The sequence below is a fragment of the Terrapene carolina genome, unplaced genomic scaffold (assembly GCF_002925995.2).
Source record: "Terrapene carolina triunguis isolate 2854851 unplaced genomic scaffold, T_m_triunguis-2.0 Scaffold193, whole genome shotgun sequence".
Lineage (NCBI taxonomy): Eukaryota > Metazoa > Chordata > Testudines > Emydidae > Terrapene > Terrapene triunguis.
Window position 1 is genome coordinate 3,567,496 of NW_020664544.1, and position 13,899 is coordinate 3,581,394.

Sequence of the window (13,899 nt, forward strand, 5' to 3'; positions counted from 1 at the left end):
AAGCAGGCCAGTTCGCAGGCCCTGGGAGAAGCAGGGATCCTGGGTCCCTCTTGTGAGCAAAGCTCAGGAGGGGGCAGATGAGGTCAGCCCTGTCGAGGAAGATGTCCGTGCGACACATTGTCCTGTGCGTGCTCCACATCTCCCTCTAGAGGCTGGGCCGCTCACGCGTCTGCTACAGCTCCCACCTAGGAGATTTCGGTAACGGTCATGCTGAAGGTTGCGAGTTCAAATCCTGCCACTCGGCTGCACGAGCACAAAGCCAGTTAACTCCTGCAGAGAGGAGCACGGGTAACACATATCTTCTCCGCGCGGAATGGTCCCATGAGCAGAGAGAGCCCAGAAGACCACCAGACTACGGCCATTCACTGCCTATCTTCGGGGCTCATCTGGGCCCCAGCACTGTAGTATCCCAGAGGTGCTAAGTGACACAGGGAGTCTGTGGCAGAGCGTGAAATTAAACTCAGCTCTCCGGAGTCCTGATCCAGGGCCTTAAGCACAAGGCCAGCTCTCGTTCCTACTGGCTCGTCCCTACGCTAAGGCCAAGTGCCTTCCCGATCGTCATTGGCAACCTGGCTCATGCAGGCGGCAAGGGCTTTTCCCTGGAACTGCCATGCACTAGATCCTGCACAGAAGCCTCTTTGGGCACTCCCCTCTCCTCCCCGTTCACCAGCCACATTCCCCAGGCGGCCACCACCCTAGCGGCCTCCCTAGTCCCACGTGGCTCACGAGAGCCATGGGGCCAAAATTCATCGTGCGCAAGCCAAGCCCATCTCGCCCGGAGGCTGAGCGTGAAACGCCAGGACAAGCGGGCAGCGGGGAACGGAAACCCAGGTCCCAAACGGATGGAAGCTTTGACAGCAGGTCGCTCTCCCCAAGGCACAGCACGTGGGAGAGGGCTGGGAAAGGGGGTCTCTTGTTAGGATGCACAGCTGCCTAAGAGATGCCAAGCCAACCGGCATGTGTGTGGGAAGAGGGGTTGGGGGGTTTACTGGTTTGCAGTGCCCTCGTGTGGCCAGAAAAGAGACTGGATCCTCCACAGAGAAACACAGCAGGACAGACACATGCACCAGAGTCCTGAACGTCGTTGGAGGAGCAGTACCTTCCATTCTTGAGTTCTGGTCCAAGTAGAAAATAACTTGCAAACTGCTGGAAGCTAGCAGGGCTGGAGAGGGTGACCCATAGAGAGCTAGAGGGGTTGCAAACTAGCGTCTGGGCAAAGGTATTTGAAATCACAAGCCCTGCGCCGTTAAAGCAGCATTCAAAAAAGCATGAGTCAGGCCCCAAACTAGCACCAGACCGACTTAAAAATCGGGAGTTTTTTTTTTTAAACAAATCACACATTTGGGATTCTTTCTTGGCCTTCTGGTGTCTGAGCCAAGAATTCACGTTTTTGAGATTTCTCTGAACCATGAAGACTAGAAACTTGCTTTGTATTTGAAAGCCGAGATTCGCACCTAAACCAGGAACTCTGGGGCGTTGAGAAAAACTGCAAAGATTACAAGAAGAGCACGAGCATTGGCAACAGTGTTTAAGACCAATTTTATCCCCCCCCAACCCGTCTGATATTCACACACACACACTTCTAGCTGATGGGCTCTGTATCAGAGATAGGTCACGTAGCATACACAGAACACACCCCACAGGAGACGGAGGGCGCATATTGTACATTAAATAGGTTGATATCGATCCTGCGCTCTTGGATTATTCCCTTTCCTGCTCCATTTTTCAACCTGCTCTCCTGAGCCAAACAACTCAACCTACTCACGTCAGCATCTGAGCAGCACTTTGAAACCAGCTGCATTCCAGTGGCTTTGAAATCCTCTGGGTGTTCACCCAGCCCCTGCCGCTGCAGGATCTCACCAGCCGGCACACAGGAAAGCTTTATTTTTGCAAATCCCCCTTCCCTCCCGCCCCCATAGTGAGGCAGGGAACTGTCATTCTCCCCATTTTGCAGGTGGGGGAAACTGAGGCACAAAGGGACGGCGTGACTTGCCCAGTGTCCCACAAGGGAGCATGACAGAGCTGGGGTTTGAATGTTGAGGTCTAGAATCCCAGTCCAGTGACTTATTCACAAGATCAGCTCTAGTCCAGTGTCACCCAAACGATTCTTAAAAAAAACAAACAGGGGAAACTAAAGGCTCTGCCGGCCACATGATATCGGTTTTAATAAGCAGGTGCCAGGCCTCGAACATGCCACCAAGCGTTGCAGCCCACTGGATAGAGCACTGGACTAGGAGTCAGGACGCCTGGGTTTTATTTATAGCTCTGCCGCTGACTTCCTGTGTGACCTTGGGCAAGTCTCTACCCGACCCGTGCCTCAGTTTCCCCCGCTGTAAAATGGAGGGATAACAACACTGATCTTCTGTGGCAAAAAATCTGAAGAGCTGGGGATGAAGAACACTAGACAGGAGTTATGTATGATTATTAATGGAGAATTCCATGGCTTTTTGCATCGAATGCAGCAACAATCATCCATTTGAGAGGACAATTCTTTTTCAAACACTTAAGCAAAGGTGGTAGCAGATTTGGAAGGAAACAGGTCATTACAGTGGAAACCTGTAACGCAGATATAAATAGTATCTGGATGGAGAAACGTAGCTGCGAAAATTTAAAGTGACAGGCTAACTTTCATTAACTTTAAACGCGCTCGTTAGGAAATCCTGACCACAGTGCTACACGGTCACTGTGCTGAGAGCGACATCTGGTGGCTATTTCATGCTTCCACATATGGCAGGCATTACTGGGTAATTCCAAGCCCTTCCAACACCTCCATTCCCAGGGTGCATCTACGGCCTGGTCTACACTACGACTTTAATTCGGATTTAGCTGCGTTAATCCGAATTAATCCTTAACCCGTCCACACAACGGAGCCAGTTACTTCGAATTAAAGGGCACTTAAAATCGATTTCTGTACTCCACCCCGACGAGCGGAGTAGCACCAAAATTGATTTTGTTAATTCGAATTAGGGGTAGTGTGGCCGCACACCACCGAATTAATGTGGTTAAAGTTAATAGGGTACTGTGGCCGCACAGCACCGAATTAATGTGGTTAAAAACCGAATTAATGTGCTTAGTGTGGCCGCGCACAATCGAATTTATACAATCTGTTTCCCAAATTCGAATTATCTAAATTCGAATTAATCTCGTAGTGTAGACGTACCCTACACTGCATTGTAGGGGCCCGGGCTTGGGGACATGGTGTTTCCATGCCCATGGCTTGAGCATCTACCCTGCATTGTAAAGCCTGGGTTTATAATTGCAGGACCCAGATCTCGCAGCTGTCCCACGTCCGACTGACGTGTGTGTGGACAGAAGGGGGCTTGGGCTCAAACCCGAGTCAAAGCTCGGGCTTAGCGTGAGTGTAGACGTACCTTCAGTGTCTGGAAATGGATCAATAAATTAAGTGAGGATGGATCCACAAAGGACAGGTGCGGCCTTCATGGCTGCAGGTGGTCAGCCATGAACTTGGATCCTGGATGTTTTGTCCATGTTTGGTTTGCAGCCAATACCCCAGCCTACTCTTCAGAATAAAACAACACTTGCTGTGGGGAGCGGATTAGGGAGTAGCTGCAAACAGCTTCCTATGGCCACAGACTGCCCAATGGCTTCCTGTTATGGTGAGCCCTGAGCCACAGCGTCCTGATCTGGATCCAGACTCTGTAGCCAGTCCACATCTAGTACAAGAGTCTGACCTGCGAGTAGCAGCCCTGCAGCCTACCGTGTGCAAGAGGGACAGGACATGGTGTCAGAAGTAAAGGCACCCAGAGGAGAGCAGAAACAGAAGGAAAGCAGCAACAAAGGCTGCAGGATCACTCTCATGAACATGCCACTTTCGGTGCCCCAGAGACCTTCAGCTTTGCCACACCTCCACTGGCTACAGAGCTTCTATCCCAGAGAAAGAGAATAGAAATGTGTCTTCAGTTCTCTGCTAGCTCTTGCTATTAGCAGCTCAGGTATGTAACACATGGTACCTTCTCCTGGCTGAACAGGATAATACCATTTAGCGTTCCATTCCATCTCCCGCTCTAAGTTTTACATTCCGACCGTTTACAAAACATGCTCTCTCATGCTGTCTTTAGAGCTCAGTACGTATCGGTCTCTGAATTGCGCTGGTTTTCTAATTACACAACTAGCAGCCCCACAACCTACAATGGGAGCCACAACCAGTGCTCCCCGGTGCTGCCACAAAACAAACAACAACATTAGCTGGTAGCAGTAGAAGGCTGTTATCCACTGGGAGACAGCTACCAGCGGGAGGACACTTTATAAGCATGCTAGACTTTATCCAGTGCAGGTTGGCTTAGTGGCATCTCATTTCCTTTCTGCCTTTATAGACGGTTCTAAACCATTCCTCGCCTGCCTTGAGCTTTCCCTCTTCCTAGCACAACCCCCGCCCCCAGTTAGCAGATACACAAAACCCGATCACAACAGGACAGTTTGCAGCCAGCCCTTGCAGCTGGGGTTGGTGCAGCTCCTCGACCATTGGTTACTTACGAAGGAAGAAGGCTTAAAGATGCCAAGGTGCCATGGGCCATCACCCTCCACAATGAGCAGGGACTCTCAGACGGGCGTTGGCTAAACGCAGACTCCAGTCAGGCATCAGCTGCTAAGAGACGTGCCAGCACTCGACCTAAAACAAAGAAGAAGACTATACATGAGGGTGTATTGAAGGAAGGGGCTGCAGAGTGAGCCTGGCCATCCCCAAAGGGAGGTTATTCAAAGCTCTGTTAAAAGACAGAGGGCGTTGAATCTGTTCCTAGCACAAGAGTCCTGGCCCAGCAGTGAGGCTCCCTGGAGCTACTACAGTAAAACATAGTAAATAACAGTCATTTAGCACAGACTATCTTTCTCCAGCGCGTTCGCTGGTTATGATATTTGTTCGCATGTACTGAACGTCAAACAAAAAGGGGACAGTCTGTGGAAAAACCCCTTCCCTTCTGCTCTGAGAGGCACTGCACAAGTTAGTGCAACACAGCAGGGTGCAGAGAAAGGAACAGCCCCTGGCTGGCTACCATTGCTTTTACTGTAGCCCAAGTCAAGAAAAACCCTAGCAGAGATTTAAACAGCCCAGCTGCCTTGTCGACATTTTATAACAAGAAATGTGGTCTCTCCATGTTAAGGCAGCAGAGGAGAGGGAGAGGCGTAATGAGCATTAGCCCGTCTCTAGCAGCTTTCACAGAGGATCTCAAAGAACTTTACAAAAGGCGGGTCAGTCTCATGAAATATTTCACAGGTAGGGAAACTGAGGCACAGGGACTCACTCAAAGTCACTGAGTGAGTCACTAGCAGAGCCGGGAACAGAACCTAGGAATCCTGCTGCCCATTTTCCTGCTCTAGCCACTAACCCCGACTCCTTCTTCTTTCCCATCAGTACATAAAGCAGCAGCACTCAGAGTCATGGCACTTAGTGAAAGAGCAACAGGTGTTTAAAAATAACCTTGCTGGAAACCGCAAGACCAATGAGGCAGCTCGCCCTGATTTCCAGCCACCGCTTGGGTATCATTATTTGTATTACAGCAGCATCCAACAGCCACTTTTCAGAAGCAAGGCCCTGTTGGGCTGCACGCTGTACACAACACAGTCAAGAGACACAGGCCCTGTCCGCTTTGATATCAATGTTATGCTCTGTTTCCTTTCCCCCCCCACTTGCTTTTTCTTCTCAAGCATCGATTCACGTGCATGGGTGACGGGATTTATTTTCATATAAACCGTGTCTGACATTTAATAACAACAAACCCTCACTTTTATGTAGCATTTGTCATCAGTAGATCTCAAAGCACTCTACAAAGGGGAGCCATTTCATTATCCCCATTTTACAGATGAAGAAACTAAGGCAAGGATTGGGGAAGTGACTTGCCCAAGAGGTCACCCAGCAGGCCAACAGCTGAGCCAGGAATAGAACCCAGGTCTCCTGAATCCCAGCCCAGCACTCGATCCACTGTACCACACTGCTACATCCACTAAGGCTTTAAAAAGCTGACTTTTTAGAACCACACATTAGGACATCTCTAGCTCCTCATTCAGGAAATGTTCAACTTCGCCATAGCTACAACAGCCCAAAGGCACCCACTTGCTTAACTATAATGTCCATGGAGCTGCCCAAGGGTCCAAGCTGAGCACATGCATATGCGGTTTGCAGAATCGGGGCCTGTGTGCCAGAATTACTGCAAAGGGCTAATCTGCAGCCAAACAGCAGCTGCAAAGGATGTGCCATTGACTCCTGCAAAGCCTCACAACTAGAAATCTGAGATGAGACCCCCATTAACCAGCTCTTCCTCCCCTGCTAAACAGACCCCATGACTATCAGCAAGCTAGGGACCCGGTTTCATCACTGTTAACATGAGAACAGCCATACTGGGTCAGACCAATGGTCCATCTAGTCCAGTGCCCCTGTCTTCCAACAGTGGCCAATGCCAGGTGCCCCAGAGGGAATGAACAGAACAGGTAAACATCAAGTGATCCATCCCCTGTTGCCCATTCCCAGCTTCCGGCAGTCAGAGGTTTAGGGACACCCAGAACATGGGATCGTGTCCCTGAGCATCTTGGCCAATGGCTACTGATGAATCTATCCTCCATGAACTTAGCCAATTCATTTTTGTACCCAGTTATACTTCTGGCCTTTGGAACTCCCTGCCAGGGGATGTTGCACCAGTTGACTGTGCATTGTGTGAAGTAGTACTTCCCTTTATCGGTTGTAACCCTGCTTCCTATTAATTTCATTGGGTGACCCTGGCTCTTGCGTTATGTGAAGAGATAAATAACACTTCCCTATTCACTTTCTCCACCCCATTCCTGATTTTATAAACCCCCATTACATCCCTCCCCCCACCCCTTGGTCGGCTCTCTTCTAAGCTGAACAGTCCCGTCTTTTTTCCTTGTATGAAAACTGTTCCATACCCCTCCCCATTCTTGTTCCACATGTGCAACGTGGATGGGAACTAGCTGTGTCCACTTAGGCTCCACCCACCTCCATCCGCCACGCGAAAATAGGCAAGATTTTCAAAAGTGGCTAGTGATTTCAGGGGCCCCACTCGAGACTTCTTTAAAGGGGCCTGATTCTCACAAGGTGCTCAGCACCCCCCCTCTGGAAAATCAGAGAGTTTCGAAGAGGGCTCAAGTCAGGCCCCCCCGACACCTTTGAAAAGCGTGGCCACCACAGCTATTTTTACTTGCCCATGTGGCTATAATCATGTTAGAAACGCATGTTCTAACCCAGGGATCTTACAACATGGGGTTACCATGTGGCCCACACATTTTCCCCCACCCAGACACGGTAAAAGAAACATGCCACAACCACATGGTGGTTTTTGGAGTAGAATTCCTCCTCTGTCCAAGGCTTCTCAGCCTGGTGTCGAGACAGTGGTGACGTGTTGTCCACGCTACAGCTTTTAACTCTATTGTATCTGGGGTACAATCACAGTGTAGACAATGGGTCAGATTTAGGAGCCTAAATCCCATTGGCGCTTAAGTCTCATTGAAAGCCTCAGTCACTTCGCAATTGATACTTAAGTGCTTTTGAAAATGTTACCAAGTACTGTAGAGGTGACCTGAAGAGGAGGTGGGATGAAAAGTAAGCCAGTGCCCTCTTTTTTTTTGCCTCTTTAGGCCAGGAAGAGAAGCATTGAAGGGTTCTTTATCTATCTTTTTATTGTTAAGGGTTTTCTCCCTGCTTCCCCCCCACCCCCCACAGTAGAAATTCAAGGCTTGTCTGAACTGGGTGTCTCTCCGGACTGAAGACTTAGCGCCATGATGACATCATGAGAACCAAGCCAGTGAAAGCTGAGCCATTCGCCGGGGAAGACATTTGCAGTCAGACTATTGGGTGGGTGGGTTGGTTGGTTTGTATTTGTCAATAGCGATTGAGTCATATGGCCTGTTAACATTTTGGAGAAAAGAAGCCTTCACTAAAGAACGCCCATTATTCTATTAAAGTCAACAAAACCTCCTCAGGGACCCTCTCGTGAGTTCGCCAATGAAGTCAGGAGACCAGAGGTGACATTTCTAATAGTTTTAAGGTTAAAAAAAGATTTATTTATTTTAAACAGTTTCAGGCTGTCAAGTTTACACCATTAAGCAGCAAAATAAAGGGCACAAACCCAGTTAAAACCGAATCCTTTGCAGGTCTCTAATTTGGCTACTAAAATGCCCAGGTAACCGGCTGCAATGGCACCTCAAAGTACATTGGGCGCAAGAACCCTTGAGGTGCAAACCCATCAAACATAACCCGCTGTAGTGGACCCTGCCTCCCCTTGCCAGCACACATTCAGGCAGCTGAACCGTGCCTCAGCGATCCCACCTGATTCACTGTCACTTGGGGACGTCCTGTCCCCTGGCTGGAAAGGATGGGATGCTAGCAGTTAACAAGTACCCACTTTCTGCAGAAACATCTGTTTTTCATCAAAAACCATTTCCCCCCAAACGGAAGTATTTCTATTTGGATATGCCGCTGCTGGGCCTCATGGGAGTTATAGGGCAGTTGCCCAAAGGTCCCCATTCTCCTATCTGGGGTAGGGTTCCCAAGTGGACATCTCCCATAATGCACCATGGCCAGGGATTTCCATGACGCACTGCTTCTGCCTCTCCAAGGGGAGAGCTCATGGGAGATGTAGTCCAACCAGGCAGCCTGGCCTCTAGAGGAGAATGGGAGCATGGGGCATTTGAACTACAACTCCCATGAGGCACCCTAGAACCAGATCCAAATCAAAATATTTAGTGTCAACTGAAATTTTTTGGTTTCCAAATTTTTGCTGAACAAAAAAGTTACCATTTTCCAGGAGGGGGGAAAAAAAATTCAACCAGCTCTATTAAAGACTAGGCCATGGACTGCAAGATTGGGATCACAGAGCGTGCATAAGAAAGCAGTGATCAGACAGCTGTAATTACTGAGAATGGCAGGGACCAGTGAGGACAGAGGCAGGAATAGCCTTTATCAGCCAACAGGCTATAAATGTATTGAACCTTAAGTTGTCTCCTAACCAGAGAGCCACCCTGGGCCAGTGGTCACCATGGCTTGGCCCAGGGGCTCAGTTCCACTACCAATGTCCCACCCTGCAACATGAGCTAATCAAAATGGGCCAGACCTTTTTGCTATAAAGAATTGGATCATCATCCAGTCTCTGAGAAGCAGGGCACCTGCAGTAGATGCACCCGGAAAGGTGCCATTGGTTACTAATCTATGGCCTGCATGATGCTGCAAAGCAGGATGGAGGATCATAACAGTGCCTTCTTGATTTCATGTCTGGGAATCTAAAGTTTCACTGCACCGCACTGAACCTGATCTGTAGCAACGTCTTAAAAATACATAAAAGACGGGATTTCTGAATTTGATTCATGAAAATATTAGGACCGCAAATTGTACATGTACACACACACCATTAGTCTGCAACAATCACCTGTGGCTGAACCACTTGAATTCGGGACCTTCAACTTACGTATCAGATCTGATTCAGAGTAGAAGGGACCATTCGCTCCTTCTATGTACACACAGTGCCAAGAACACAGAGTGCACTCATCAGATAGAAGAGAAATGATCTAGCCAGAAGCAGGGCAGCTCTGTTACCAAAACGTAGGCAAGAGGCTTTTCTTGGAGCAGAGCTAAAGCATTTAATGCCATTACCCTCTGCTTTGGATCTTAAACCAGCAGTATTGCACAGTACTGTTTTAACCAAACGGAAACATGATCTTCACTAGACAAGGAGGGAAAATAGGAGCCTGCCGACATGTACAATAACCAGATTCCAGCTGTGTTTGCACCATACTAGTCAGACCAAGAGAGCGGGATCTGTATGCTCACTCTGCCTCATCTTGGGAGCAGCGAGGGCATAGCCTGTGGAACCCATTGCCCCCTGATGTCATTGCAGCCAAGAGTTTAGCAGAATTCCAGAAGGGATCAGCCATCTTTCTGGAGAACAAGAGTAGCCAGAGCAAAGGTTTTAAAAGTAACCAAGAGTCTTGGAATGTTCCTGTATTAGGGCAGAGCCAATCTCTAAGTGCCTGAAATTAGGAAGAAATCTCTCCAACCAGCAGATTAATGCATAACCACCTACTGCAAGATTTCTTGCACCTTCTGGGATGGCGCACAAGACACTGGGCTGGAGGGGCCATTGAGTTGAGCTGGTATGGGAATTCTAAGATGTCCACGAGAAACATTCAACCCAGCTTTGGCATCTCTACTGCCAATGGACAATGGGTTTGGGAAGAAAGGGCAGGAGGATACGGGGATCTCAGCTGGGAGGGGAAAGGTACCAATAGGCCCACCGGTGAAAGGGGAGCAGTGGACATAGGTGGTGGGGAAAGGGGGAGTTAAGGTCAGCGTTGGGGTTTTCACTCTGGCATTAACAGCACAGTCCCACAGATACTACGCAAGCAGCCGGCTTTAAAAACCACTTTGACACCACACTGGGGAGATACACGAAGCAGCGCTGTGCACTATCGATACTGGCAGTGTGACGAGACTGATGGGAATGAAGCCCGGGGTTGCCAAGGACAGAGAGAAGAGGCTTTTGGCTTGCAGCAAATCACAACGTCCTCACAGCTGTAATGGGCCGCTAAAGGCTCCCGCAGGCCTTGCTCAGATCTGCTTAAGGCGGGGAAGGAGAAGTTTTAAAGGGGAAGAACTGAGCATGAAGACAATTACCATTGTTCATAGGAATCTGCTAACGGGATCCTTCAGAAAGGTGACCCAAAGCATTGAAGATTTAACCTCCTTCCCCCTCCATAAGAAGTTGGAGATGCTTTATCGCTTGGGGAATGGGATGAGAATAAATCAAACTAGGGCACCTACGACACAGCAGAAGGGTTTGCCGTTGGATCGGCCCTTAGGAAAAAGCAGAAAGGGTAGGAAACACGGGACCTTTAAATTTTTGAGGCCAATAAAATACATAGGACTTTAATCAGTTTGACTGTAAGCTCTGTGGGGCAGGGAATGTCTCTCTCTGCTGTCTGTACAGCACCCAGTGCCACTGGGATCTCTAGGTGCTACCATAATATAAATAAATGAGATGTTCAAGGCATCCAGAACTTTTGCATTATAACATATTGCACCAGCAAGAGGCAAACTAGAGAGGTAATGGGATATTTAAAATAAGCCTTCAGTGATGGGTCTTACTTTCCAGGGGGTTTTACTTCTTTTTGTTACAAAGTCCCCAGATTTTACCTTCCATGCTCTTTTAGAACCATGATGTCAAATTTGGGCCCAGCAGGTCATTGGTCCCATACAAAAACTGCAAAAGCAGCCCCAGTTATGAACCTACGTTGTCAAGATAAAGGGGCAGTCAGCCATACGTCTGTCTGGATTTTTTTTGTTTTTTTAAACCTATTGTTACTTGTAACCCTCCTCCTCCCTTCCATTCCTGTAACAAAGAACCAGGAAAAATGACATTTACTTTTCCAGTTTATTTACTTTGCACACTTGACAGTGCTTTGAGTCTAGTCAGTTTCCCGGGCTCCCATGTAGTCAGTTTCCCAAGGTGTTTGCATGGGTCTTTCATAGAAGTGATGAAAAAACCAGCTAGGAAAATGTGATTGTAAAACCATAATTGGCAGAGAGACTTGGGGCAAATACAGCAACTGCCATTTCCCCCGGCCCCTTTTAGATGGACTGCCTCGCTAGTTAATTGCATCTCTTGAAGTCCTGGTGAAGCCTGTTTGAATGAGAGCAGGAGTATTTGACAAGGGACAAACCATGGCTCTCAGCCTGTGACCTACATTTAGGCTAAGTGCGGAGGAAGGCATCTGTATAGGGGTGAATGAACAGAGTATTGTCTACACTAGGGAGAAAATCAGACTCCAGTTCTCCCCAGTGCAATCTACAGCGGGAAGAGTCAGCCGAGAGAGCAGTCAGGGGATTTAGCAGGCTTAGATGAGATGGTAGGCAATCCATCTGAGCCTTGGCTGTACTACAAGTTCTATCATTGCTATTTCCAGGGGAGAGTTACAGATCTGATTTTTCCCCAACATGAGACAACCTGCGGGAAGCGGGACCGCTGTTGTGTGGGATGGGAGGGGAGGACAGGGAAGGGCAACAGAAGTGGCCAAATAAAGTACCTTAAAAAGCATTTCAAATGTATTCCGTTAGGCCAGGACTGGCAGAGCAGTGGGCTGATCTTTGGTTGGCTAACGGCTCAGTTTTGGTGAACACTGGCTTAGTCCAAACCCGTGGGAGGAAATCTCTTTGGTAAGCACTCCTCACCCCCGCCGGTAAGGGTTAAGATGACTCCTGAAACATGAGTCATCCTAAAAGTCCTCCAGCAAAAGGGATGATGATACGATTTGACAGTCCTAAGGTAGTGGATAAGGTACTAGGTTGGGACTAAGGGGACCAGGGTTGTATTTCAGAAGCAATACAAGTGCTAGGTAGTAGGCTGACTTCTGACGGGTTAACAAATAAGCCAAGGCCTGCAGTCTTCCTCACACATCATAAAGCAGCAAACAAGTGTACAGGCCCTTTAAACATAATCATTCCCATGTCACCTTTAATTGTTCAAATCTACGGAGAGTTCTTAAGCGGGGGAGCAGTCTTGAGGTGAACGCAGCTTAGACCCCAAATACAGAGAGTACTTTCTCCTGGGGGTATTGGTAAATGGTTCCAGAGCCTTCCCCCCAGGGCACTAGCGCAGAACTGGCCCAGGTAAATGAGGATTAAGTCCCAATTTGCTGCGGTTTAGGGCCCACCCCTTTGTGAAACCGGGTTCTCCAATTGTATGCATGTGCAGCAGTGTACACAACACGCCAGGCACTTCCCAAAGAAGTGGCCATTCCTGCTCCATCAAGCTCATGATTTAAAGAAGGTCCACACGCCCCAACCGGGACGAACCAGCAGCTCTGGGCCTTTTCATTGGCCAAGTAGGCTAGGATTGACGGAGCCCAGGAAACAACTTCCCTAACCTTAGAGGAGAGCCAGGTCAGTAGTAGGCACAACGGCAGGATAGCTTGCACTGCAGCTGCCTGTTCTGCAACCAGGAGCTCTCAATCCAGCAGTTTACACTAGTACAAAACACACAATGAAGAAAGCTTCTTTTGTTGGTAAATGCAAAACATTGTGGGGGGTGGGGGGGGGAGGACAACTAAAACAGGACAAAGTAGCTCAGTGCTCAAATTTCATCTACCTTAGAGCTTCCCTTCTGATGGAACCATCAACCCGTCCTTTCCCATAAACGCTCCCTAGAAATTATGATCTAGGATGTGTCTCAATCTTACCCTCCCAAGAAGTGCCACAATCTTTGATGTCCCACCATGCGGAACAGATAAAGCCTCTCCATGAATTATCTGAAAGACCCAGACCAAACACACCGCACAGAACTCTTTCTGGCCGGAGTGGACCTTGTCTGGATTGGAACCTGCAATCAGGGTGTTAACAGACATTTCAAACCTTCCGGTTCCCTGCCCCATTCCACTGACTAAGCCATCTTCCTCTGTAGTACAAACATCAGATTCTCAAAGCAATGTGGCACCGGGAAAAATCAGCCTCGGATCTCTCTACTTCACCCATCAGGACCATCGTCAACTACGAAGAACCCAATTCTCAGCCATGGATCCCGCCATTTTTCCGCACACAAGTTTTGCACTGAAAATTGGTGGGAATTCTGCTTGAGTAAGGAGTACAGCCTCAGGCCTTGAGTTGGTAATTTTACTCTTGATGTGCAAGGCAGAATAGCTGGGCCACAGGTAGGATTAGGGTTTCGGTTACATACAAAAACCTTTTCAACTTCCAACAGCAAACAAAGCAAGGCTGAACCGAAGATGCCCAACTGCATCTTCCTGATCCCAACCTTTAAAACATGGTATCAAAACGCCTTTTAACTCTTCGCAATTTAGCACCTCTCTGCCAGACTCATTCAGCAGGGACATAAATCAAGCCTGAGTCAGTCACATCGGGGATGATGGATGGCCATGCAGATC

At 48.5% G+C, this 13,899-nt stretch overlaps 1 protein-coding gene across 1 annotated transcript in view; it reads right to left on the reverse strand.

The window, feature by feature from the left end:
• CDK12 (cyclin dependent kinase 12) overlaps positions 1-13,899 on the reverse strand; it is a 72,238-nt gene that overhangs the window by 17,006 nt on the left and 41,333 nt on the right. Inside the window, exon 14 of the transcript XR_003899859.1 lies at positions 4,495-4,630. The gene's annotated coding sequence lies outside the window, so the exon portion shown is untranslated. The remainder of the gene's footprint in view (positions 1-4,494; positions 4,631-13,899) is intronic.